The sequence below is a fragment of the Globicephala melas genome, chromosome 8 (assembly GCF_963455315.2).
Source record: "Globicephala melas chromosome 8, mGloMel1.2, whole genome shotgun sequence".
NCBI lineage: Eukaryota > Metazoa > Chordata > Mammalia > Artiodactyla > Delphinidae > Globicephala > Globicephala melas.
The window spans coordinates 59,632,707-59,659,875 of record NC_083321.1 but is presented as its reverse complement, the minus strand read 5'-3'; the positions used below and the strand labels follow the sequence as shown (position 1 = coordinate 59,659,875).

The window sequence follows — 27,169 nt, the reverse complement described above, 5'->3', positions numbered from 1 at the left end:
ATTCACAAGAAAATGGCTCTACATATGCTAAGACCGAGCCAACAGCATAAATGCTGTCCAGTTCAATGGGGACAACTGCCAAGAAACTATGAAAGATCCCACTTAATACTACATTAATGACTAAAAGTCTGGTGGTGCAGGGTAAGGAAGGAGGAAAGCTGAGTTTTATTTTGGCTCAAAGGTGAAAAAATATTATCATTTAGGTTATGCTAAGGGTTATGGTTACTGAACTTTATCTTATGGTGGTGGAGTAGCTCAAAAGTCTCCAAGCTGTTCCATTTACAAGCACCTATGTGCCAAATTCATCAAATCATGACTTAGGTGTAAAGAGGGTGACTCTGACGAACATTTCCTAAAATGTTTTAAGACAGAACTCACTGAGGACTAATCTTTACAGCAAGTTCAATAACATACATCACCATCAAATAGTCCATATCAAATTAAGAATTATGAATATGTACCAACTTACTGTACATTAATTGCTTACAATTGTATATCTCTGCACTTCCCTTAAGTGGCTATATTCATGAACATATTTATATTGGATTAAGTTCATATTCTTGCAAAGAAATGTTTTTCTAGTGCCACTTTAATTATCCAAACCTATTAAAAACTGAGAAATAAAAAATCATAGGATAGAGGGCTCACTTTTCTGGTTAATCATTAGCTATGAGCATCTTGATTTTGCATCCTGACATTGCGATATTTATATTTACTACATATACCTTTTGTGGCATATTAAACCCAGCAGGTAAAATTATGCCAACTTGTTACAAACACAACAATGGGTCAACTAAACAGGACTAGAAAACATACGTTTTAGTTTTCTGAATGTTGTTAAAGTAAAATGCTTAAAATATGAAACATTAAAGTTTGCTGAATGAGTTAAAGATCTTCCCTGGAGAAACTACAACTGCTGAATCCTGTATGACAGGCTCATCTGTGTCTACTTTAAAAATACACGCTGTTAAAAACGTTTAACTCAATATAAAGCTATAATTATAATAATTATAATATAAAGATAATTTTTAGTAAAATGTTTTTCATTTGCCCCCTTAAGTTCGCTTGTCTCAATTCTGTGATCAGCTTAAAATAATTCTTACTGTAACTGCTGGGTTTACATCACCTTTGAGTTGCCGGCATTTCATTTCTGAGAATGCTAAGAAAATTGATTCTATTTTGGAAGAGACACAGACAGGTGGACAACATAACTGACGGCTGTTCTCTCAAATTTCATAGCTTAAAATATAAAAGCATTTTAGAACTTTGAAGGCATGAAACAATTCTAACATTTTTCATAATTTAGGACATCATCTTTTACAGAATTAATTAACTACACTGATCCTCAGTAAAGACAGGGCCTAATTTTCATAATCAACTGTCGGGATTTTTCAAACTATACAAGAACACAAACAAAATTTTATTGTAATTTTTTTGACTTCAGCCACCCCAGGCACTAACACGATCTCAATAACAAGAATTTTACATTCCTTACGTGGTATGGGCTGAAAAAAACTGTTGCCCTCTATCATCACTTTATCAAAGGAAAAACTGGAACTGTATTTTCCTAACAATTTGGTCATACAAGTTTGACTTATCAATAAATTGCTAAGAGTTCAGCTGAGGTAATCCCTGTCCTTGGGTCCTAAGTACTTTGAGACTACTTTTTAAAAATTTAAAAAATCCACACGAAACTTACATGTTCCAAAGTCCTCTGCTAAATGCTTTACATAACTTTGTTTAATCCTAACCATCACCCCCATGAGGCTGCTATTACCACTGAGGCTTAGAATGTTACGAATTTCTGTAAAAAATTAGCAAGCTATTCAAGATAGATTTAAAACTGAAGCAACAGGAGTCCAGAAAGGCCACTAATATTACTGTCCAACACACTAAAGTCAGTCTTCATATACCATCTCCAAGAGGACCTCCCTCCTCTGAAGGAAGACTTATTGAGTTTGACTCTTGGGGCTGCTTTAAAATTTTCATATGCTTGTTCTCTTTGTCTTGTCTTTATCCTTTAGCAGATATGAATGAAAGAATGTTACATGACTTTGAATGAAAAGATCACAAATGTAGTAATGAGTCAAAGAATTTTGAGCTAAAAGAAAAGATACTCTTATATATCATGTACCCAAATACCAAGAATACTACAATAACATCAATAATTAAAAAAAATTAGGATTTAGGGCAAGGAGTTAAAGAAAAATTATTTTCAGAAAATTCTAATATCTTTTTGCCTCTGTCTAGATACTTCAGTTTCTTTTAAATATCTGAGTAACTTTACCATAATTCTGTCATAGCTTTGAGCTCTTACTGGTTGTCTCTTATGATCAGACTTTCTTCGTATTAGACTAAACCCTCACTCTAAGAAATATCCAGGGCTTCCCTGGTGGCGCAGTGGTTGAGAGTCCGCCTGCCGATGCAGGGGACGCAGGTTCGTGCCCCGGTCTGGGAGGATCCCACATGCTGCAGAGCGTCTGGGCCCGTGAGCCATGGCCGCTGGGCCTGCGCGTCCGGAGCCTGTGCTCCGCAACGGGAGAGGGCACAGCAGTGAGAGGCCCGAGTACCGCAAAAAAAAAAAAAAAAAAAAAGAAATATCCAGGAAGTCAGGATATTGTGGTATTCTTAAAGCTAAAATTGATGTCCCCTCCTCCACACCATGCATAAATTGATCCCTAGGTCATCTACACATGTTCAAATTTATGAATATATTTAGTAATAAACCTAAAATCCTTGCCAAAACTTTGTTATTACTTGTGTGACACACCACAAAAAACCACAAATATGGGATGTGGAAGGCTGCTCTACCCCACCCCTGTGCACTCACCTCTAGTGTTTTAAAAATACACAACAGCTGGTTACAACCCTGGACAATAATTCAGCTGGATGAATGGTGGGCAAAAACTAGACATTTCTAGAGTTCTACAGGTGTTCCAGACACCTGACCCTGTTGAAAAAACCCTTGATATAATAGCAACTAACTCAATACTCTTTAATGAACTACCTATAATTATAATACAAATCAATGTCCTAATTCCCTTTTGACAGAAAAAGAAGGTAGATTTCTTTATTTACGTAAGGCATTCCTAATTCCACTTTTCAGCTTTCTAACCCAGTTTTTCCTCTGGGACACTGAGGTTATTCTTTCAGAAGCTGGCATCATCAATTCCTCTAATACTAATTTTTTAAATGAAATTTCTACACAGAGTACATAATTTTTTTTTCTAAAAGTTAAGGGTCATGGAGTTGTTTTTTGAGATAGGAACTAGCCTTGTTTCATTTCTTTATGGTTAGATGTCCATTGGATATAAGGCTGGAAAATTTCTAACTATCCAATCACATGACAAATTATAGAAATCACTACATTATACAGGTCTCACTTCTCACATACAGTATTTCTGTGAAATCTGCTGGGTCCCTCCCCCCAACCCCCCGCCATTTGTCTTCCATAGTAACTCAAATTGAGGTTATTGCTTACATAAAGAAGTATTATAAAATGAACAACATAAGTTCATATAAGACACAATACCACCCCTGAATCACCAAGCCCTAAGAATAATTTGTAAGAGTTTGAAACTAAGCCTAAATGTAAACCTGTTCAGTCTATTTCATCTCTATTATGCTTAAAACACGTCTATAGTTATACTGATGATCAGAAAGAAAACAGTAAACATTCTGTACCTTTTCCTATACTTACCAACGTTATTTGCAAAGAAGGTATTTCTGAATAACAAATAATTTCATAAGCTCTTCCCATTGTTGTATCCATGGATAAGTGAGGCCAATACATACTACCTTTGTTTAAAAATGAAACAAAGCCACTCATCTGCCTTGTTCCCAGAAACATGACATATATAAGATCATTCTTCATAAAACTGTTTTTGTAGTTATCATCTGCATACATTTGAGACATGTTTTTGGACCATGCTTTTGTCGTTTATAATCACTCTGCCTAGTCTTTCCTTGATACGATAATCCATTTATCAGCTATAATTTTAACTCCTAACAAGTGAAGTGCATACCCCTAATGACCCAAAGTGTCAGTTAATTTTGTTTTTCAGGATAATACACAAAAGGAAAGGAGAAAAACAGCACAAATATATCGGCATTTTTAGCCCTTCGGACACCCTCAGGAAGAAAGAAATTTCCCATCTTTTCATAGTGTAGACAGACTCTGAAAAAGAACAAACACACAGCATTGTTTTAGTAACACAATCGGGAAAAAAACACAGTCCATTTGAAATACTGGGCAAAACAACTTAAAGACCAATGACTTCGGTTTCAGCTACCTAGTTCAACAGAAAATTAGTTCCTAAAATGGTCGTATATATGGAGTTCCACAAATTAAACACTAAATGTATTTTTTAAATAAGTCCGTGATCCATGCTACTGAAGATCCCGTCTCCGCAGTATTTTTAGCATAACGCTCTAGGTTTATTCAAGAATCCCAGTTACTCCGGAACCAATAGCCAGCCGCCAATCGGTCTATCATCAATATTCCCTTTCAACATCTCCCTGCTTTCGTTGGCAGGTATGAAGATGTCGTTTTAAACCGGGTGTGTTACTCCTGTAGGACTCTTCCTGTCTTTTCTTTATTTCGGGGCCAAAGCACCGTTCCCTTCCACCTTAGCTCCCTTCCAACATCGATTTCTTTGGAACCTTTTGCAAATCATTGCTGTATGAAAAACCAATGAGGGTACGACACCCTGGGAAAGGGTAAGGATGGTTGAAAAATGAATGACAAGAAGATAAAAATAATTTGGGAGGGAGAGCCCAACTCCGTTAGGTGAAAGCTTCTCCGACCAAAGGCGACAGAATCGCCACCCGGGGTCTCCGCACTCCCCAAAATTCACAACCCCCCCCCGACTATCCTGTTAGCGGGTCTCAATGATGCTCTGAGACCAGGAGTAAACTGACTCCCTCAATCCCTTAGTTATAAAATGGAGCAAGAGGAGTAGAGGGCCTCCGCAACCCCTGCAAGACCGTGAGGTCAAGGCCCACTCGGTCTCTCATGCCGCCACCAGCCAGACGCGTCCTACTCAGTCCCCAGATGCCGCCTCCATCCCCCGGTGCCCAGGTTTGGAACCCAGGCTCTCCGACCGGGTTGTCCTCCTCCTCACCGTCCCCTCTGCACCACCACTCGGCTCCCGCGTTCCCTAAAACCTCAGCCAGCTCCGCAGAAACGTCCTAGCACTCCTAACATGGCGGCCGAGTCCCCTTCGCTCCCTTTGCCCGCTCTGGGCGCGTCCGACCTTGGCGCATTTTGGGCATTGTAGTTCCGGCAACAGCCTCGGTGTCCCCCGCCAGCCCTTGAGGAGACTACAATTCCCAGAATGCACCGCACCTGAGCATGGCTATTGGGGCCTTTTGGACAGAGGGATGATGTCATTGCAAAAACCCCACTGCATTCATTGTGCTAAGGTCTATCCACCCCCCTGCTGCTGCTAGGCTTGCGATTGCCGCTCGCTCCAGCTGAGCTAAGAGTAGCAGCAGCACCAGGGCAGGGACTGACTCCAGCCCTTGGACTTAGGACATCGCAACACCTTCCCTTGCGTGCGTGACTCATTCGCACATCCTTTCTGTTTATGCCTGGGGTGGGGAGAAAAATCCCAAACCAGGTGAGTTGAAGTGATTTATTCAAATGATTCTTACCAAGTTATTCCTCCCGCTTAGTTCTCAAGGCTTTCTTTTGGGAAGATGGGGGCGGGAGGACTGGGGAGGTGCTCGCAAACGCTGCTAAGCGAAAAGCTCTGTGCAATTTGGGTCACTGCAAAGAACAACTCCAGCAACCTTCCCCCGCCGGAGGACCTATGCCTGCCAGTTCCCTAGTCGCAACTCCCCTCAATCTTTTTGGAGTCTGGGAGAGGGGGCTGGGCTGCGGAGGACGTTGGGAAGTGCTCTTGGAAAATCAGAGGAAGGCAGAGGTTGGGGGACTGCAGTCCTGTCACACACGGCCCGAGTGCTGAGATTTGAGTGGGAAGGGGTGATGCGTGGGGAGAAATGGAGACAGTGATTTAATGTGGTCGCACTACTTTGGAACATTTCATGTCACTTGGGCGAGCACACACTATTCATTTTTAAGATGAGCGTGCTTCTGAGTAGGTTAAGTTTTGTGGGGCTTTATTTTATGTGTATGTGTGTCTACGTCGTTTGTCTCGCCTTTTCTGCTGATTTGAGGTGACAGTGTCCTTTAATGGTGCACTCCGTGCCTGTCAGAAACATTTCACGTGTCTGGTGAAGGTTCTCTTGGGCTTCTAGATGCAGCATTTTTGTTAAGTGTTTTTCTTCTCCCAACTGCAGGATTTCAGGATTGTTTGGAAGTGGAGCCGACAGATTTGTGCTTGTGTGAGTGTTTTAAATTACATTGCAATAGGCTCCTTGCCACTGACAATGGTACCATAATGAGCTGCCGTTTCCTGAGGCACAGTCACCAGTCACAAATAACGGTTTGGAGAAGGGATCATTAGGTACACTCTGGTTCATTTTAAAGCGTTAGGGAAAGGAAAAGTTAGAAGCGCCATTAACCTTCATTTGCCGTTACTGAAAGGTACGCATGGAAGAGTGATCCTGGAGGTGGAAACCGAGGAGGATAGTGGAGTTTTTTTTGCTTTTTGGTTTTGGTTTTTAAACAAACTGACACGTTTAACAAGACAGAGAGCATTTCGACCCGTATGATATTGGCTCTCTTCTTGTAAGAGTTAGTAGGATGATTAGTACAATAAATATGTTATTTTGAAATAAACAGCTGGCTGACTCCAGAACAGATGGGGCCAGTCTTAGCTGAGAGATCTACAACCTTGGAAATGAATGGACCTGGGGTCAACCACACCCCCTCTTGGAATGTCAAAAGGAGAAATGCCAGAGTGTTTTATGCTTAACTTCAAAATGCTAAACCTTTCATAGCCAAGGCAGGCATTGGGGGAAAGTCATTACTGTTTGTCTTCTGTTGCTGAACCAATTTTGTACATTTTTAATTCAGACCCTTAGGTCTCTAAAGTTGCAGCTGGGCGATGCTTCGTTAAATGCTGCTTGTTACTGGATGCAAAGGACAATTCATTGTATGGGCTTTGTGGTAGAGTGATTTATTGGGATGCAATGAGCAGCTTTGGGATTTGGGAAAAGATGGACTGCTTGGCTTTGCTTCTCTCTGTGTTTTTCTGTTGCTTACTGTCTGCTTTGCTGAGCATCCCTCCCGCTGTACCTTCCTTTCCCCACCCCTCTGTGTCTCTTGAAGTTCTTCCAGTTTCTTTCCCTGCCTCTCCATTTGCAATTCTCATTTTTCCTCTGTGTTTCAAAATCTCCCTCTTATCACCAGTAGATGACATCTCTTTCTCTGAGTCACTTTCCAGTCTCTGAATACCCTCTCATCCCTTCTCTTCTTCACCCAGAAACTCCAGGGTGAATGAGACTGTGCTAATAGTTATTCTACAGAGTCTTCATTGAAGAGGCTTTGCCTTTTCTTTTTCTTGCAGTTGGTGCTTGGCAGGATGAACAGCAACGAACCTGACCCCTTGGCCTGGTTTGTGGCTTCTGTGACAGACATAGTTTGGCCTCAGCAGCACGTGGACAGTTAACTGTTGCAGTTGAGCTCATGCCACTTTTCCTTTCCTTGGTACCTGTATTAAGAGCTGCCAATGCATTAGCAAGGTTTTTAAATGCTCTACACAAAATGTTCTCATAATTCCCAAAGAATAAGTAGACTTCGAATGGCTTCTGCCTCATTTAATACTTTTTTTTTCCTTTCCCTGCTTTAGTATGTGGTAGGAAGGCTGTCTTTTCCCCTCCCTTCCCTGTTGATTGCTGAGGAGCAGGTCCAGGTGGCCAAACTAGCCATTTGGTTTTTTTTTTTTTTTTTTCTTAAGGTGCTTGGAGCAGCAACAGCTTTTCCTCCTGTTATTTCTTCTCCTTTGTGGATGAAAGAAGTTTGTTATTTTATAAACTTCCTATTAAGGAGAAGGATGTGGTAGTGGTTATGTTTGTGTAAGACAGTGCTGCTCTAGGCATGAAAAGTCTAACTGCTGCCCATCTGGAGGCAATTAGTGTGACAGGCAGATTCAGAAGCTGTCATCTTGGACCTCTCACTCACCATCTTTTCATCCCTTCTTCTAAGCTGTGCCCTCTCCTACCCAGGCTTTTTAGTGTTTTAGGGAGGAGAAATGAGCAGAATGGAAGGTTAGTTTTGGCCCTATCACTGCTATCCCTGTGACCTTGAAAAACTGTGCATTCCTTTCTTGCTTATTTTATTTTATTTAAACATTTATTTATTTATGGCTGCATTGGGTCTTCATTGCTGCACGCGGGCTTTCTCTAGTTGTGGTGAGCGGGGGTTACTCTTTGTGGCGGTGCACATATTCTCATTGCAGTGGCTTCTCTTGTTGTGGAGCACGGGCTCTAGGCATGCAGGCTTCAGTAGTTGTGGCATGCAGGCTCTAGAGTGCAGGCTCAGTAGTTGTGGCGCATGGGCTTAGTTGCTCTGCGGTATGTGGGATCTTCCCGGACTAGGGCTTGAACCTGTGTCCCCTGCATTGGCAGGTGGATTCTCAACCACTGCTCCACCAGGGAAGTCCTCTCCATTAGTTTAAATCCTTTGCAAAGGGATAAGAATCCTTTCCCCTTGGTTTACCTCGCCTGATGTTATGGCCTCAGCCTGTCCTTCTGTCAGCAGATATGGTGAGCAGCTACTATATTCTAAGGACTGGATACCTCAGTGAAAAGAGACGCTTCCACTGCCATCATGGAGCTTATGTTCTAATAGGGGAGATAATCATTGGAGAAGTAATTGCAGGTGTGATGAATGCTCCTGCCAAAGGGGGATGTACTACTAGGTGGGATAGAAGTGCCTAATGTGGTGTGCTTCCCTTGTCTGGGAGAATCAGGGAAGGCTTTCTGTAGGAAGTGACATTTCAAGAAGACTTGGAGAGTGAGTGTAAGTAATTTAGGACGGCAATGGGTGGTGCTGAGAATGGGGACAAAGGGCAACTGCATGTTCAAAGTACAAAGGAAAGAGATAAATATGAGGATTTAAAAGGTTAGTATATGGGGGCCGAGCAAGGGAGAGAGACCAGAATGAAGACGAATGAGGCTGGAGAGGTGGACAGACTCTAAAGAGTGGGCAGTTTTCTGAGCCACAGGTGAATTTGGTCTTTATCTTAAGTGAATGGCTTTACTTAGCTAGATGAATTACATATGCAGGTAGAATGATGTTAAAACCATCACGGTGCCTGTTAAGTGGGAAAGAGACTGGAAAGAATTAACCAAAGTGAACGTGAGATGAGGTAGCATGTCATTTTTGTAGTCTACATATGGAATGGTGGTGGCTTGGATCTAGGGTGGTGGCAGGGGCTAGGACAGAAGGGAAGAGATTGGAGAGACACTAAGTTTGAAGATTATAAGTGATAAGACTGTAGACTGATTGGATGTGGGTATAGGGAAAAGAGAGAGTCGAGATGACTTGAGTTTTTCCTTGAGCCACTGGAGATGCCGCTTACAAGAGAAAGGTAACATTAGCTGGGGACCTGATTTTTGTTTGTTTTTTCAAGGAGGAGGGACTTTTGGTCATATTGAGTTTCAGGTTCCAGGAAGACATCTAAGATCTTTCACTCACTCTGTCTGTGTGTAGGATGCAGCATGGTGGAATGGAAGAGAGCTCTGGTGAGGCTTTCTAAGACTGAGTACTACTTATTTATTAGCTGTATGATTTTGGACACGTCATATTTTTTTGGTGAGCTTTAGTTTCCTCATCATAAGATATATTTGTTCCACTAATTTATACTGATCACCAGGTATACGTGCACTGTGCTAGGAATACAGCATTGAATAAGATAGTATTTGCTTTGGAAAAATTGCTCAGGTGAGGGAGTGGAACATAAACATATAATCACACACAGAGAGGTTTGTAGGCAGTGCTAGGAGAGCACAGCCCCAAGGGGGACTTTCATGCTTCCTTGGTGGGGGAGGAGCAGTGTTCACAAAGTTGTTGGTGACCTTTGACCTGAGACATGGAGGCAAGAAAAAACTCACCAGTCTGGGTTCCCAGGCACCTAATAGAGTGCCTTGCACAAACTGGGGACTCTGTGAATGTTTGTAGACTGAATAAACTAATCTAAGTCATAAGGGCCCATTCAAAAGCAGGAAATATCAACATATCGGAAGATGGCAATGAGTAATGCAAATACAAAATGTAAAATGGTTTTAACAAATGCATTAAAATGAGGACACCCAAGCTTCTGAAATGTTTTTTGGTTGACTTAAAGGGAAATTTCAGAAATATTTCAGATCTGGTTTCCTTTTGGGCTGAACTTCATTTATTCCAGTTAGTTTCTCAAAAATAATTTTGATTGTATAGAATTCCCTAGATCAATGGGTTTCAGACTTTTGAATTTTATAGATAAGTAAAAATACAAAAAATAAGATAAAATTGGGTGAGTTGTTGCCAATGGTTATTTTTCTGTAGTAAAGATATTTAAAAAATATGTCCTCCTTCGCTTTATCTCATGAAATAAAGGACATTTTATATCAAAAGTTGTAGAAAGAGCATAATTTTAAAATTAAAAATATATTTAGCTTTGTGAAAAATTCTCTATTTTTTTCATTTTATTGCAGAATAGTAAAAAACAAGACAAACAAATACCAGAATGTTAAAATAATTTATGGAACCATTGCCCTATTTTCTTGGCTATGGTGGAAAGGTGGCCCATCTCCAAACATTTCCAAGTGTGGAAGAATTTTGTATGGACCACAGATCATTTATTTTCAGTTTATTCTTCACAGGAATTCAACCCTCGAAAGCTAGGTAGGACTCCTCAAGATTAGTTTAAGGTAGGGCTTTTTTTGCAGTACACGGGCCTCTCACTGTTGTGGCCTCTCCTGTTGCCGAGCAGAGGCTCCGGACGCGCAGGCTCAGCAGCCATGGCTCACGGGCCCAGCCGCTCCGCGGCATGTGGGATCTTCCCGGACTGGGGCATGGATGCATGTCCCCTGCATTGGCAGGCGGACTCTCAACCACTGCGCCACCAGGGAAGCCCTAAGGTAGGGCTTCTTAACTTGTCCCTGGAAGATCCTCAGGGAGACCATGAACCCCAGAGATCATTTGTGTGTGTGTGTGTGTGTGTGTGTGAGTTCACATGTGCATTGTGCATTTTTCTATCACTACATGTGTGTCCTTGGGCAAGTGACTTAACCTCTTTGAACCTCTTTCTTTGCATGATTGTCATGAGGTTTAAATGAGATAATACATTTTGAAATGTCTGGCACTGTGCCTGGAATAGCTGGTGCTCATTGAAGCTGTTTTTGACATTATTTATTATTTTACATATTTTATTTATTGGCTGATGCTTTCTTGGTACCCACAGTGACACAATGAAGAAAAAGATAACTCAGTGTAACTAGACAACTTGATGCAATGGGAAGTACACAATATCGCCAAGGTAGAATTCTTGACAGAAATGTTTAACCTAAATCTAATCATGAGGAAATAATCAGGCAAGTCCAGATTGTGGGACATACTGCAAAACAGCTGGCCTGCGATCTTCGAAAATGTCAATGTCATGAAAGAGAAACAAAACAAAACAAAATGAATGGGGGACTAATCTAGATTAAAAGAGACTAAAGTGCTGTGACAACCAAATGCCACATGCAACCCTTGATTGGATCCTGGACTTAAAAAAAAAAGCTATAAAGGACATTGTGGGGACAGTTGGGGAAATTTGAATGGGAGCTGCATAGGAGATGACAGTGTAACAATGTTAGTTTTCTTGGATGTGATAACGATTCTGTCTGCTTAGCCTGCCACATCGTGGACATTGGTGTCCAGGTCAGTTGCCCGTTCCTGAATGTCATGTTTAGGAATGTCACAGCAAAGCTAGAAGACATCAAGGCCTGCTTCAGAAGATAGTGATTTTCTTGATAACAGCACATATTTAATTAGCCTATGGGCTGGAATACCATTTGTTGGCAGATATTGTAGGTGACCTTTTCTGTCCTTTCTAACCATGATTCTGTCACTCCCTAAGAGTGCAAACTTCTACAGCCAGCACTCTTTATTTCTAGAGGTAGTAATGCAGGTAGAACGCTAGCTGTTTCCAAAGTGAAGAGGGAAGATAAGCGGGGCTATAACTCAGGAGTAGAGCATTTGACTGCAAAGAGGAAAGGCCATGAAAGAGCACATAAATATATATCTTAAATTAGTTTTTTGATTCTAGACATAACGTAAGATTAAGCAAAATTCATTATAGAAATATACAACAAACTACTGTACAAAGGGAAAATTCCCTTGATTCCACCCCACCATAGTCAACTGTTGCGATTTTGATGTGTATGGCTGTCATTTTGTCCCACACATATGCTCATGATATTATTATAATACGTATTCTGCTTGCTCTTTTACTTAATATATTTTCAGGCATTTGCCCCATGTATTTGCATGTTCCTCTAACTTGCCCTTTTCAGTGGCTGTTGGACACTACTGCAGTGAGCATTTGAGCATGCATCCTTTTGTAATGAACTTGTGGGAATATTTCTGTAGGATTCATTTCTGGGGTAGAAATGCTGGGTCAAAGGGCATGGACAGTTTCCCTTTAATTGCCCCCTGATTTAAATTCTTATCGCAGGGACTTCCTTGGTGGTCCAGTGGGTAGGACTCCGAGATCCCAATGCAGGGGGCCCAGGTTCGATCCCTGGTCAGGGAACTAGATCCCGCATGCCGTAAGGAAGACTGGTGCAGCCAAAATAAATAAAATAAATATTAAAAAAAATTCGTATCGCAGTCTTTGACACTGCCATTTGTCAAGTCCATTAGCCACTTGGGCTACCCTCTCTTACTAAGGGAAGGAATTTGTGATGGGTGGACAGAAAGTGGGGAAAAATGGAATTAAGAGTTCCTGCTGGTTTTTGTGATGGCTGTAGTAAAGGTTGATATGTAAATAACATGGAAACCTCTGGAAGAGAGAAATAAAATATATTTCCCAGTCTGCAACACAGCAGGATGTTTAAAAAGTGATCTGAAATAGTAAAGCAGCCAAGAGTTTTCCCCCAGAAAATTCTGCAGAAAAATTTTATCTTTGAGTTAAGGTTAATTTCACTAAAATGCGGACACCATCAACCTTGAAGTGAAAATAACCTCTTCTGCTCACTTCCTCTCCATCTCCTTCACATAACCACACAAGAAAGGGGAATTTAAGCTCCGCTGTTTTAATATCTGAAGCACATGGTAAAAAGGCCTGATTTTTCATCTTTCTGAATATCCATAGAAGCAATCCCAAGGCAGATTTTTGGCATTTTTTTGGTAAAAGGTCTGAGTTTAGGAGTGGCCATCAGTGACTCACTGTCCCAGCAGAGACCCTGGGATCGCTGAGCTGTGAATTATTTCCATTCTTTTAGCCAGTTATTTTTGTTCTTCTGTGGCTGGGTTGAGCAAACACAAATTTGAGTTGTGTGCTAGGTGGGTAATTTGTCTTTTCAAGCCTCAGTTTATTCATCTCCAAAATGGGGATTATTGTGAGGCTCAGATGAGATAATGTGTGTAATAGGGCTTTGGCAAATTTATGTGCACATAAATATGTGCTTTTGTTAAGGTGTTGCTGTCTCTGGCTGGGCCAGCTCATATTAATCTTTCCTCTAATTCCAGTGGCATCTGTTACCCAAAAGACTTTCTTTAGGCATTCTGTCTCATAATGTCTTATTATTATGTCTTCATCCAATATTTGTGAGCATAAGCTAAATGCAAATTCTTCTGCTGGGTGTTCTGATAGGAAAACAAAGGTGGAGCCATCCAGGAGCTTTCCTTCTCTGCTTTTATTCTAGGAGACTAATATCTTTTAATGAGAGTCTTCAATAATACATGCTTTACAAAGGTGTATTATATATGCTGTCTTATTCTGTCAACCTGGGTGGTAGATTTTAGCTCCACTTTTCCATGTAAATGAGGAAACAATTCTTAGTGACGGTAAGTAACTGGTTCTGTTCTGTTTTTTAAAGTTACCTAATTTAAAAAAAATTTGCAGTTGTAGGCCCCAGGTAGATTTTCTGGAACTGAAACCTTACTTCATCTCCAGCTGCTTCCTGTTTTTGCCTTGCCATCTGATCAAAAGTGTAAGCATTCTGAAGGCAGGACTGGCTGGCTGGTGGTGTTTACTTTGATTTGGTTTATTTTACCCATGGGCACAGGGGAGGAGCTTTTTGTAGATGTATTGAGTTAGTTGAAGCCATGATGGGAACAATCATAGCACCTACTGGGTGTCAAGTGGTTTACATGTTTGGTTTGATTTTTTTTCCCCAACTTATTTTGAAAATTTTCAAACATATAGAAAAATTGCAAAAGTATTACAGTGAACACTCTTACATCCTTCATCTAGATTTGTTTGCTTTACCATTCTATGCACACACACACGCACACATACTCACACACACACTTTTTTTTTCTAAACCATTTGAAAGTGAGTTGCAGACACCACAACACTTTACCTCTAAGCACGGGAGCATGTATGTCTAAAGAACAAGGACATTCTCCCTTGTAACCACAATATCATTATATTGAAACAATAATATTCTTCAGATTTCCCCAGTTGTTCCAATGTCATTTATAACGTTTTGGGGGGAGGGGGACCCAGGATCTAATAAGGATTACTTACACAATGTAGTCGTGTCTCTTTAGTTTCTCTTAATGTAGCAAAGTTTCTCTGCCTTTTTTGTCTTTCATAATATTGACATTTTGATCTCAGCTGCTTTGTAGACTGTAGATTGGATTTGTCTAATTGTTTTCTCATTCTTAGACTCAGATTAAACATTCGTGGTAAGAATTCCCTGGAGGCGATGCTGCATCCCTCCCCTTGCATCACATTAGGTGACACATTCTGTCAGTTTGTCATGTCACTGGTGATGTGAGGTTTGTATTTTGGATGAGGTGACATTGCCTGATATCTGCATTGTAAAGGAACCCTTTTCTCTTTGTAATTAATAAAATTGTGGGGTTATACTTTGAGATTGTTTGGATATCCTGTTTCTCAAAAACTTTCATTCAGTGGTTTAAACATCTATTGATAATCCTGGCCTAGGTTAATTAACATCTATTAAAGGATGATTTTCTAATTTGCTCTTCCGTTCTGTATTTGTTTCCTGACATTTTTCTTTTTTTTTTCACACACACACACTGTATTTTATTTTTACAAGAGATAAATAAACTGACACCAAACATTGTAAATGCATGACCGCAACAAAAGCAACAATGATTGCAATTACCAAACATGAAACACACTCATACTATGTCATAAGATTGACATTCAGTCCAGTAATCCTCCACCGTAACAGCTCCTTTACTTTGCAGTGAAAATTGATTTGTTTTTTTTTGCCTCTGAGTCCTTGTGGGATTTTTTTTTTAATTCAAACAGAAAGTCACAAAAATTATAATCATCCTCATCAGTTCACTCAGTCCCATGTAATTAATTTTTTTTTCATCTTGATCTTTTGTTAGAACTTTTATGAATTCATCAGTTTTCCATTAGTGTTCTGAAAATGCTTATTCATTTAGTTCAGCAGTATAGTCAGTTACCAGAAGCCTGTACTTGTCAGAGTCTGACATTTTTCTTTTAAATAAAATAAATAAATTTTACTTATTTTATTAAAAAAAATTTAGGCAGTGAATTTTTTCTGTATTTGTTTCCTGGCATTTTTCTGATAGATTAGCTTTCAGCTCCCCTCCTCTTTTATTTTTGTATTTTTATTTTATTTTTTAGTATCACTTGGATTCCTGGATTCTTTTCCCCCCAGTGTGTTATAGTCCATTACCAATCTTCTGCCTCCCCTCCCCCAATATTTATGCTTTTTGATACAAAAATTGTCCCAAGTTTGGACAGTGGGAGCCAGTCTTATCTCATTGAGCCCTAAAAGCAAACTGATAAAGTAGGTGGAATTTTGCACACTTTGTGAAGTGAGGAAATTAAGGCTCGGAAAATACAAGTAACTTTCCTAGAGGCATGTAGCTAGTAGCTGGTTAGCAGAGGAGGTTAGATACAGACCCGGTTCCAACTAACTCTGAAGTGGTTCCTGCTATTGGTGCTGTCTCCTGACAGTCCAGGAGCAGAATGTTACCTGATAAAACCAAGTTGAAAAGAAGGCACACCCTGGTGGCACAGTGGTTGAGAATCTGCCTGCTAATGCAGGGGACACGGGTTCGAGCCCTGGTCTGGGAGGATCCCACATGCTGCAGAGCAATAGGCCCGTGAGCCACAACTACTGAACCTGCGCGTCTGGAGCCTGTGCTCTGCAACAAGAGTAGGCCTTGATAGTGAGAGGCCCGCGCACTGCGATGAAGAGTGGCCCCCGCTTGCCACAACTAGAGAAAGCCCTCACACAGAAACGAAGACCCAACACAGCAAAAATTAAAAAAAAAATAAAAAAAAAGCACAAGCATTGTATCATTGTTGCTAATAGCAAATGATTGGAAACAACCTTAAGTGTGCCTCAGTGCCTCAGTGGGAAACTGGTTAATTAAATGGGTATGTTCACAAAAGGGAAAGCTATTAAACTACAAACAAAAATGAGGGTTTCTCTAAGTACTGATATGCGAAGATCTCCAAGCATATTTTAAGTGAAAGAAGGATGATCCAAAAAGAAGAAGAAAAGAAGAACGCTGGTGTAGAAGAGTGCATACTTTGTGAAAGAAGTGGGGATAAGAAAATACATTTTAGGGCTTCCCTGGTGGCGCACTGGTTGAGAGTCCGCCTGCCGATGCAGGGGACACGGGTTTGTGCCCCGGTCCGCGAAGATCCCACATGCTGCGGAGCGGCTGGGCCCGTGAGCCATGGCCGCTGAGCCTGCGTGTCCGGAGCCTGTGTTCTGCAACAGGAGGGGCCACAGCAGTGAGAGGCCCGAGTACCAAAAAAAAAAAAAAAAAGAAAATACATTTGAAATTGGAAGGATATAAGATAACAGAATGATTACAGGCACAGGGCAGTAGGAGTGAGTGGGGTGTGTGTGTACATAGTGAGCTTCCTTAAGATTTACTATTTTATATAACGCTGCCTTTTAAATGTTTTTAAAAAATTATTTATTTTATTTTTGGCTGCGTTGGGTCTTTGTTGCTGCACGCGGGCTTTCTTTAGTTGTGGTGAGCTGAGGCTACTCTTCATTGAGCTTCTCATTGCAGAGGCTTCTCTTGTTGCGGAGCACGGGCTCTAAGCGCACGGGCTTCAGTGGTTGTGGCTCGCAGGTTTTAGAGCGCAGGCTCAGTAGTTGTGGTGCACGGGCTTAGTTGCTCCGCCGCATGTGGGATCTTCCCAGACCCGGGGCTGGAACCCCTGTCCCCTGCATTGACAGGTGGATTCTTAACCACTGCGCCACCAGGGAAGCCCTATCATGCTGACTTTTAAAATAGCTTTATTGAGATATAATTCACACATCACACAATTCACCCATTTAAAGTGTACATACAACTCAGTAGTTTTTTGGTATATTCAGAGTTGTGCAGTCATCACCAAAATCAATACTTAGAGCATAGTGTTGTTGTGAAGATTAAACAGGGCCCTGCCTTTCAAGTCTCACCCTGGTGCCCTTCACCTAATAGGCCTCGACGTCATTTGGGTATCCTGGGTGGGTAAGGCAGCAGTAGCCCTTAGCGGTTGTTTGGGAGCCAAATTAAAATTGACACATAGCATATGGGGAAAGTATTGTTCTGAATTCAAAATTGGAACGTATGGTCTGACAAAGAATTTTTACCCTTATTTATAAATTAATTGCAAGGTCTTATAAAATATATGTATATCATCACATTTAGTCATCCATTTAACAGATCATCTCAGTATAGAGTTAAATTTACATGAGGTCATGATTGTCCTAGGAAAGTTAGGAGTTATGGTCCCTTGGGGTCACATTTGGGCCAATATTAGCATTCAGGCAACTCTGTCTTACCTTCTCTTTTTCTTCCCTTCCCTCTCCTCCACCACACAACTGAGTTTCTGATTTTGTCTCAGAGAGCCATTTAAATTAGCCATGGCAAATGTTAATTGTTTTGGCAGACAAAAAGAAACTCGAATAAGCTTTTCCTTCTAACATTTAAGAACGCTACTTTCTAAGAGCTAGCTTTGGAAGGAATGTTTCTGGTCTGGAAAATTTGGATAGCAACCTCAAAAGGAATTAATGTCCAAGAAGATCTGGGAGTGGGGTGGGGACACTCAATTTCCTTTGAGACAGATCGAAATAAATACTTCTGTCTGAAATAGTAATAAAGATCTATTTATTTCTTTCATCGTTTTGTTAAAATGTTCAAAACATGAATGATCAAATCCAAAATAGATTTAGCCCAGGCACCAAAAAAACCCTCAAGTCATCCTGATTAAAAAAACGTTTATGAGGGACTTCCCTGGTGGCACAGTGGTTAAGAATCCGCCTGCCAATGCAGGGGACACGGGTTCGAGCCCTGGTTTGGGAAGACCCCACATGCTACAGAGCAACAAAGCCCGTGCGCCACAACTACTGAGCCTGCGCTCTAGAGCCTGCAAGCCACAACTACTGAGCCCGCGTGCCACAGCTACTGAAGCCCACGTACCTAGAGCTCGTGCTCCGCAACAAGAGAAGCCACTGCAATGAGAAGCCCACGCACTGCAACGAAGAGTAACCCCCACTGTCCGCAACTAGAGAAAACCCACGTGCATCAACGAAGACCCAACACAGTCAAAAATAAATAAATTTATTTTAAAAAAAAGAAAATTAAAAACAAACACAAAAAACGTTTATGAGATCTTAGGCTGCTTTGCTGAGTGAGATGATTCTTAGTACAACATTTAAGTCTGTCCCTTTGATGTGACAAAGTTTCCAGCTCCCAGAACTGCAACTGTATAGCTCAAGATTCCATGTTTAGTGATACCAATCTGGATTCATTGTAACTGCTGTATAGTTTCTTTCTGTTTTGACTATGACCTGTCATAATTGTTTGGTTTCAGAATTCTGTACGTTCTTTGCTTTTAAAGTCATCTTGGCCAGGAAGCTAAATGGCATGTTTGTATGTGCAATAAGTTACTTTTATTATATAATTTTATAATAGTAATATTGGCAAACATTTTTTGAGTTTATGGTGTGCCAAGTGCTGTGCTAACTGCTTTACATAAGTTATAGTATTTAATTGTGGCAAAAACCACATAAAGAAACTGAAGAGCTTAAGCAACATGTCTAAGATCACATGACTAAGAAGAAGCAGATCCAAGACCAGAAATCAAGACTGTCTTACTGCAAAGACTGTGCTTTTCTGCTGTGTAATTCTGCCATTTTGAAAATTTGTGTGTGGAAGATCATTACTTTTTTACTTCATCTTTGGAGCAGATTACTGTCTTATTTATTTGATAGGTATTTATTGAGTGCTCATCATGTGTCAGATACCTTGAGAACTATAGAGGTGACTGAGACCCACTCTTTGTCATTGAAAAATTCACACTTAAGTAGAGGAGATAAAACAGATATACCTTTATACACCCATGTTCATAGCATTATTCACAATAACCAAAAAGTGGAAGCAAACCCAAGTGTCCATTGACAGATATGTGGATAAGCAAAATGTAGAATGTACATGTAGTGGAATATTGGATAATCATTCAATGTATTCAGCCTTGAATGTAGTTCAAAGCTGAATAGCCTCGAAAAGGAAGGAAATTATGACACATGCTACAACATGGATGAACCTTGAGGACATTACGCTATGTGATATAAACCAGACACAAGTGGACAAATATTGTATGATTCTACTTATAGGAAGTACCTAGAGTCATTAAACTCCTAGAGACAGAAAGTAGAATGGTGGTTGCCAGGGTATGGGAGGAGGAAGCAACAGGGGAGTCATTGTTTAATGGGTATAGAGTTTTGGTTTTGCAAAATGAAAAAGTTCTGGAGATTGGCTGCACAACAATGTGAATATACTTAACAGTACTGAACTGTACACTTAAAAATGGTTAAGATGGTAAATTTTACATTATATGTATTTTGCCACAATTTAAAAAACAAAACAGATACACCTCTCTACTCTAGGGTGGAAAGTAATTAGTGAGACAGGAAGGACTGAAGACATCATAGGAACGAGAGAGGGCTTTCTGGACAGGGCATATATAGCTGGGTAATGGAAGATGGGTAACAATTGTGTGGCAATGAGGAAGGTAGGAAGGGCAACCCAGGTGAAAGGAACAGTGAACAACATTACAGAGGCTACTTGGCTTTAAAATCCAATTCCAGCAAGAAACAAACTCCAAGTACATGGCTCTATAATTATGGGTGTCCCAGCCACCTTCCACGTGGGCAGAGATTTAAGTATATAGTCTAAGCCAGGATCATGAAGTCGTGGTATGCTAGACAGGGACTCCTTCATGATTCATTCAGTAAACATTTGTTTAGCACATAGTGCTGATGCTATGCGAGGCACTTTATGTATGTTGGCAGATTTAATACCCCCAACAACCCTGGAGTTATTAATAGCCCCAATTAACAGATGCAGCCACTGTGACTCAGAGAGATGTAGCAATTTATCAAAAATCACATGACTGATAGGTAGCAGAAGACGTCACCGGGGAGCCCATGCTGTGTCCACCAAGCTACACGGCCTCCCCTTGGAGGTGAGTGTGAAGTGATGTCTGCCTTTGAACTCACAGCCAAAATGGCATGTGACTGCCACCACTTGTCATCTTCTTGCTGCCTTTGAGGCTACCTTGGCTGAGTCATCTTACAGCTCTGAGCCTCAGCTTCCTTATCTGTGAAATGAAGCCCTTGTATTAGACTAGATTATTTCTAAGGTTTCTCCCAGATCTAAAAACCCTGTTTGTTTATTCATCCATCTATCCATCCATCGAGCCAATGTTAATTCAGTATCTGTTACGCACCAGGTACTGTGTTGGTAGGTTCTGGTAATTGAGATTTGGCAGAACACTGTTCTTGCCTGAAAGGAGATTGTAGACTAGTGAAGGAGGCATAAAATAGATGACTATTGTGTAGTACAGTCAAAGCACTGGTAGTGGTATATACAGAAGACCTAGAGGAGGGGCATGGCCCTGTCTTGGATAGGTGGATGTCAAGAGGAAATGGTCCCAAAGACCAGGAAGGTAATGAAGAAGACCACAAGATCCTCATCATTCCTGTTGTCCCTATGTTCATAGGCACACTACATATTGATTAAATTCAGTAAAGCTTTGGTGAACTCAAAACTCTTTTATTTTAAGCCTTGTGGAAAGTTTAGTCGAATTTGCCAGTTGTTAAGTGCAGCTATGTGCCAAATATCCATAAGGTTTGGATTCTCTTTCAGACTGGAGAAAGATTATAAGGTTGCAGTTGTTTGTTTGTTTGTCTAAGGGAATTTAGTAAGCATGAAGTAGACTAATAAGAGGCCCAAGGGCCTGGAGTTATTTGAGATGTTCACAGCTAAAGTCGCAGATGCTTATATTTCAAAGAGGCAAGTGAAATGGCCAAGATATTGGATAATATACATGATCCTCTCAAGACTACTAAGGACTGGTGAATTACTAAGAATTAGAATGACCAAGTATTAGAATTCTAATACTAAGGAATTGAAGTGAGGATTGAGGGGGAAAAGAACTAATATTTATTGAGCAGCTCTTATATATCAGACACTGTGCTATGCCCTTTACATTAATAATTTTGTTTTATCCTCCCCACAATCCTGTAAGGTCAGTGTTGTATCCTTTACAGATATTGAAGCTGGGGCTCAAAGAGGTTGTGACTTGCTTAAAGCCCCAGCTACCAAGAGACTGAGCAGTGGCTCAAGCCCAAGTTGTTCAAATCAAGGCCTTTGCTCCTTCCACTATCCCATGTTTCTTCAGGATCCTGCATTTTTCTGTTTCTGGGGGAACTGTACCAGGGTACAGGACCTCCCTCTCATCCTTGGAGCCTGGGAAATAGTGATATTCAGGAGAGGCCCACTCCTCAGTTTTCCCAACACCCCAAAGGGCAGCTCCCCCAATTTCCTATGTCTTCTTTCCGAGGTGGTGGATCACCAGCTGCCAGGGATAAATGGCTTTTACTAAAGCACTTTTTTTTTTTTCCTTTTTCGTCTTTCCCAGGTAATATGTGTGTGTTTGATATCGGCAATTTGTCTCTCAGAAGCGGCTCATGAAAATCATCTGGGAGAATGCTTTTTTGTTTGTTTGTTTTTGGCGGTACGCGGGCCTCTCACTGTTGTGGCCTGTCCCGTTGCAGAGCACAAGCTCAGCGGCCATGGCTCATGGGCCTAGCCGCTCCACGGCATGTGGGATCTTCCCGGACCGGGACATGAACCCGTGTCCCCTGCATCGGCAGGCGGACTCTCAACCACTGCGCCACCAGGGAAGCCCGGAGAATGCTTTTTGAGGCCAGCTAAGTTTACGCATTTGATCCCCTCTCCCTCCCCAGCAAAGAGTAACTTCAGTTCATTTGCTCCAGATTCTATTTTTGGGGTCCTGAGAGACCTTGCTGCCTGATTCTCAGAGGCTTCCAACCATGAGTTTCTGCCAGGATTACATGAGGGTCTCAGCACTCCTAACCCCCTGCTTCAGGCTCCTTTCTCCTCTGTCAAGGCCTCCCTGTGGGCACAAGCTGTGGTGTCTTGTCAGGGAGTGTTTTCCCAGCTGGGTTTGCAAGCAGACCAGGCATTTATCCCAGGCCCTTTAACGCTCCCCCGCACCCTCCTGGGAAAGTTCCCACATATGACTGCATGAAACATAGAAAACTACTCTCCAAATGGGTTGATGAATTATGGCAGTGGGGAAAAGTCTTCTCCAGCTTTCTCAACCCTGGCATTCCATAGTTTGGGTGACAACGAAATGGACAGAGGATATGGGGTCAGGAAATTGGAGCTCAAGTCTTGGCTCAAACCACAAATCCTGAGGCTGTGAGCACTTGACCTGTCTGAGCCTGTGTTTTTAGCTGTAAATGGAGAACTGACGACAATCCCAGCTTCCTACTGTCATTGTGAGAGTCAGATTACTCAATGTATAGTGTAGAAGTGCTCTGTAACGAGCCCCTAGAAAGTATTATAGATGTCAGTGCTTGCTTTAAAACAAACTTGGGCTCATTGAGAGACATTTCTGGAAACTGAGCAGGATACATGCTCTGTCATCTCTGGCTCCCAGTTCAGGCAAAACTTTTCATTGCTCACGTAGGCATTCATGGCGTCACTCTTCTGTTTATTTTTGTAATCTTTTCATTTATAGTCTTATAAATGCTCCCTTAAGCTTTGGTGGTTCCTGAATATTTATTTTTGAAAATTTTGGTCAGGCTTGTATACTCATACCCAGAGCTCTGTGCCCCAGAGTAATTATCTGACTTTCTGGAGTTACATGTGGATCCATTTCCCAATAAATCCTGGGACAGCAGGACTGACTATGTATGGTAAGTGACGTTTATCTTGCTAGGATTCTAGATGGGTGAGAACTCATGAGGGTATACCTTAAGGTAGGGTTATTACAACTTCATACATGTTTCTGTTAATAAAATGAGAATGGAGAGAGTATCTTACTGTAAGTGGCTTATGAGTTCAGAGCTAGAAGCCCTTAGAAACTGAAAAGAATCTTTTGTGATTTGTCATCAGTTTGTTGGAATTATTACTCTGTTCTGAGAAATTTTCTAGGTGCTCCCTTGACACTTAGGGATTGTTGCTTACTTTTATCTTCTTGCCATTTCAAATGACTGCAGTTCATTTTTCTTGGCTGTGTTCTTCAGAATTCTTCGAGTTGTAAATGAAAGACACCCAACTCAAACTAGCTTGGGCAAAGAGCGAATTTATGGGAAGAATCCTGGCATGTTTCATGTAACCATATGAACGTTGGGTGCAGCTGGAACCAGGAAATATTAGAGCAGGTAATTACCTTAACAATCCCCCAAAATTTCAGTGCTTAACACAAATGAAGTTTATTTCTCATTCATACCACAGTTCAACATAGTTTTTTTCTGGTTAGGCTACCTTCTATGTTTCAGGGACCCAGGCTCCTGCCATCTTGTGGCTCCCATCTCTTTTAGGTATTCAGAGTTCTCTCCTTTTAACCTGAAGATGGAGAAGAAGATGGAAGGATCTCACGTGTGAGGTTTTCACGGGCCAGGTCTGGAAGTGGCTTATATTAGTTCTGTCCTCATTCCGTCAGTTATTACTCAGTACATGACCCCACCTAATGGTAAAGGAGGCTGAGAAATATGGCCTAAGAAGAAAAAGAAATGGGTTTTGTGAGCCTGTAGCTAGTTTGAGCCACACTCAAATTATATCAAGACTCTGTCTCTTGCCTTTGCTTCTCTCCTACATGGCAGGGAGCATGGCCAGGGATTGCTCCTGAACACTAAATCTCACTGTTGCTAACATCAGAGACAAACTGACCTACACTCTCATTGGCTTCAAGTAAAAAAATCTCAGAGTAATAATGATTGGCTCACTTTGGATCATGTGACCACCCCTGGACCAATCAGTGGTAGGCAGAAGGACAGGGTTATTTAGCATAGACTGGCCATTGGGCTGCTTTTAGAGAAGGAGCAGTCATTCTGAAAGAAATAGCCACTCCACTTGCCAGCCACTAAAAAGTCCCAAGCTCTCTTTTTGTTTCTACTCTTGTGGAAAATTCAGTGCAACTTTACACTCATCTTTCCAACCCTTCTTACTGCAGCCACATCAAATAATTGTATTTCACTGAATCTATGACACTATTATTTTTGAACATGTAAGACTGTTCTATGTACCACTGAGAAAGAAAGAGAAGATTCCAAATAAACTATGACACAATGCCAAGATGCCATCCATTGTAAAATGTATCCTAATTTCTAAGCTGTCAAAATGTAAGAAAACATGTTTTTAGAATTGATGAAAGATGATATTTATTACTCCACAACCAAGCTCTATACTTTCATGCCCTAGTACCACTGGTCTTTTATTTCTTCGGTACATCCATTCATTCAAAAAATATGTATAGGCCAGGTAACAACGAATAAGACAGATTCAGTTTCTGCTCTCTTAGTACCTACTGCATCTCCTGCTTTTCATCCTGGTGTTATGAAGTACCTGCTGGGTGCTAGGCAGTCTATTGGGCACTGAGGACTCAAGAAAGAATATGGGGGACTTCTCTGGTGGTCCAGTGGTTAAGAATCCGCCTTCCAGTGCAGGGGACACGGGTTCGATCCCTGGTTGGGGAACTAAGAGCCCACATGCTCTAAGCCCGCACACTCTAGAGCCCATGCGCCACAATTAGAGAGAAGCCCGTGCACCGCAATGAAAGGTACCCCGTGCCGCAACTAAAACCTGATGCAGCCAAATAAATAAATAAATATTAAAACAAAAAGAATATGATGGGGTCCTTGTCCTCAAGGGACTTACAGCCTGGGGTAGTGGAAGCAGTGGAGTGTGGGGAGATGATCATACAAACAAACGAGTAAATAAAGGGTCACAGTTCCTGTTATTAACATCCTTACAGGGTCCAGTGGGCCCACAAAGTAGAGGAAATGGTCATTTTTGCTTTGAGGAGTGAGAATGGTTGTACCATGTTTACTAAGATGATTGTGCACTGTTAAAAGAATAAGCAGTAGTGTATTTTGAGTATTAATATGTAGTTTTCTCATATATACTTGATGATAATATCTGAGTAGTCCAACGTATCTTCCAACACCTATTTGAATCACCTCAAGCTTCCTATGAAACTTTACATTCAAAAGGCACGTGCGGGTCTCTTTTCTTTGTTGAAATGATAATGAATAGTCTGCGAAACCTTTTATAGAGACAGAGTGAGTAGATATCAGATTTATCTTATGGTGGAGGCAGTCAGTCTGCATTTCTGTACGTTAATTACCTAGACTCCTTCCAGTGGTTTTTTGAAAACCACGTGATGATTTTTTTTTTTTTGGCCCTAGCGGTTCTGAATCACATGCTCCAGCAGGGAGAAGAGCCAGGAACAGGTGCTCAGGGCTGTGCTGGGTCCCGCAGCAGGGGTTACAGTGATGGAATTTGGAGGAAATGTGGGTGAGGCTATTTGGCCCTGGGATCATTGCGGGGGGCGGAGGGTCTTAGAGCTCTGATAGTATAATCCAAGTGTTGGATTCTTTTTTTTTTAAAAAGAAATTTATTTTATTTATTTATTTTGTCTGCATTGGGTCTTCATTGCTGTGCACAGGCTTTCTCTAGTTGTAGTGAGTGGGGGCTACTCTTTGTTGCAGTGCACGGGCTTCTCATTTTGGTGTCTTCTCCTGTTGCGGAGCACGGGCTCTAGGTGAGTGGGCTTCAGTAGTTGTGGTGCGCGGGCTCAGTAGTTGTGGCTCACGGGCTCTAGAGCGCAGGCTCAGTAGTTGTGGTGCATGGGCTTAGTTGCTCCGCGGCATGTGGGATCTTCCCGGACCAGGGATCGAACCATGTTCCCTGCATTGGCAGGTGGATGCTTAACCACTGTGCTACCAGGGAAGTCCCCAAGTGTTGGCTTCTTATCTTTAAAGCAAAGATGTCAACTGAGATTAAACCCTTTTTATTGGTTGAAAAACCCATGAAAACAACAAGACTGAGAAGGAATGGGATTTTTTTTTAATTTTTTTTTTTTTTTTGAAGCTTATGCAGAGCTCAGCAGAGGGTCAGTGTCTGTCTGTCTGTTCTGGCTATTGGAAAAAGCTTACCTAATGTGTCAGGAAGAGAATCCAAAGAAACTATTCTTCTCTCCTCAGGTTTCTGAAAAGCCTGGAATTAAGGATTGAGATATACAGGTTGTTGTTGTTTTAACCTTCCGGGCCAGTATATTTGGAGCATGGTGCCTGGGGGTGGGAATGGGAGTGAGATGTATGAATCCACCTCGTCATTGGGTGTGGGCGCCTTCAGACTTCTCTGGTCATCTGGGAGAAGAGAGAGCTCCAAGTAGCTTCTTTAGCAGAGAATGTAGAGGGCAGAATCCCCAGATCAACTTTGTTTTCCTAAGGGACAGTCTGACAAGGGAAGTTGGGTTTGTGTGTGTTGCACGTGGACTGGAGATGCTCAACTGAGGGATTGTAGACAAGCACAGCCAGGTCCATTCAGGACTCCTTGGTAGCATCCAGAAAGAGGAAGAGTGAAGGTAAGGAAGAAAAAAAAAAAAAAAGAAAAACCAGAAACCCCCTCTTTGAAACCAGCAAAAGGTATATGCCCAGGAGTGATTTATGGGTGTAGAGAGAAGGAACAATAAAAGAATAACTGCTAGCTGTTTATTTTGGAAAAGTA

At 41.4% G+C, this 27,169-nt stretch overlaps 1 protein-coding gene across 2 annotated transcripts in view; it reads left to right on the top strand.

The window, feature by feature from the left end:
- Positions 1–5,415: 5,415 nt before the first annotated feature.
- Positions 5,416–27,169, top strand: part of RAB30 (RAB30, member RAS oncogene family) — an 85,972-nt gene continuing 64,218 nt past the window's right edge. Inside the window, exon 1 of one of the 2 annotated variants that reach the window (XM_030835941.2) lies at positions 5,416–5,621. The gene's annotated coding sequence lies outside the window, so the exon portion shown is untranslated. Of the gene's footprint in view, positions 5,622–23,776; positions 23,821–27,169 lie in introns of those variants that run through there. The other variant, XM_060303792.1, reaches the window with a different exon arrangement.